Source organism: Wasmannia auropunctata, unplaced genomic scaffold (genome assembly GCF_000956235.1).
Source record: "Wasmannia auropunctata unplaced genomic scaffold, wasmannia.A_1.0 LD336111.1, whole genome shotgun sequence".
Classification (NCBI taxonomy): domain Eukaryota; kingdom Metazoa; phylum Arthropoda; class Insecta; order Hymenoptera; family Formicidae; genus Wasmannia; species Wasmannia auropunctata.
Genome location: NW_012026779.1, coordinates 4,083,677 through 4,084,599, shown reverse-complemented (window position 1 = coordinate 4,084,599; position 923 = coordinate 4,083,677). Strand labels below are relative to the sequence as shown.

General features: G+C 30.8%; 1 protein-coding gene across 1 annotated transcript in view; it reads left to right on the top strand.

Annotated features, from left to right (window-relative positions):
- LOC105450631 (rho guanine nucleotide exchange factor 12-like) overlaps positions 1 to 923 on the top strand; it is a 130,120-nt gene that overhangs the window by 118,760 nt on the left and 10,437 nt on the right. The gene's annotated exons all lie outside the window — the stretch shown is intronic.

Here is a 923-nt window from a genome sequence, read left to right as displayed (position 1 = left end):
GAAAAACCATTTTACAGCTTAAAGTTTCTAGTTGCGAAATCTATAGTTCGTTAAATGACTTACTGATTCTTTACAAAGCTACACGGATGCAAATGGAGATGTATTGAATCTAAAATTTTTTTACTAAATTTACGAAGTTCTATGTAGTAAAATAAAAATTGCATGCATACGCGACTTACAGCGTTCAAAAGTATGAATCTTTAATTTGCGCACTTGAGCATTATGCGATTTTTTTTTACCGAGTTATTAAATACGATACGAAAGTAAAAATAGTCCTTTTTACTTCAATATTAAGTAACTCGGTGAAAAAAAATTGCACTATACTGATCGAGTGCACAAATTAAAGATAAAGATTCACGCTTTTGAACGCTGTAAGTCGCATTTGTATACGATTTTTATTTCACTCCATGGAACTTCGCAAATTTAGTAAAAAATGTTTAGATTTGACGCATCTCCATTTGCAGCCTGTGTAGCTTTGTAAAGAAATCCATAATTTAATAAATTATGGATTTTGAAAGTAGAGACTTAAAGCTGTAAAATGCTTTTTAGATCATTCTATTACGATCATTTTTTACGAAGTTATACTCTCTTGAAATTTGTCTATTTTTAGCGATCAGAATAGGTGATGTTTTAATTTTGGCGTCAAGTGTGTATGTGCAAGTAAAAATGTCAAAGTGTATAGAAAAATATGTGTAACAGGTTTATTTTTAAAAATTCCCAAAAGTAAACCATTCAAAAGTACATGCAGCAAAAGTTTAATGCCAGTCTTTCCAAATATTTTTAAGTTCCATAAAACAGGCTTAAAGTGACTAAAATGACCAATGGGATCACAGTGAAGCAAAAACTTGGCGTGCCCGGATTGCATTAATATTTAATTGATAAGATATATATAAAATGCGGGCACGCCAAGTTTTTGCTTCACT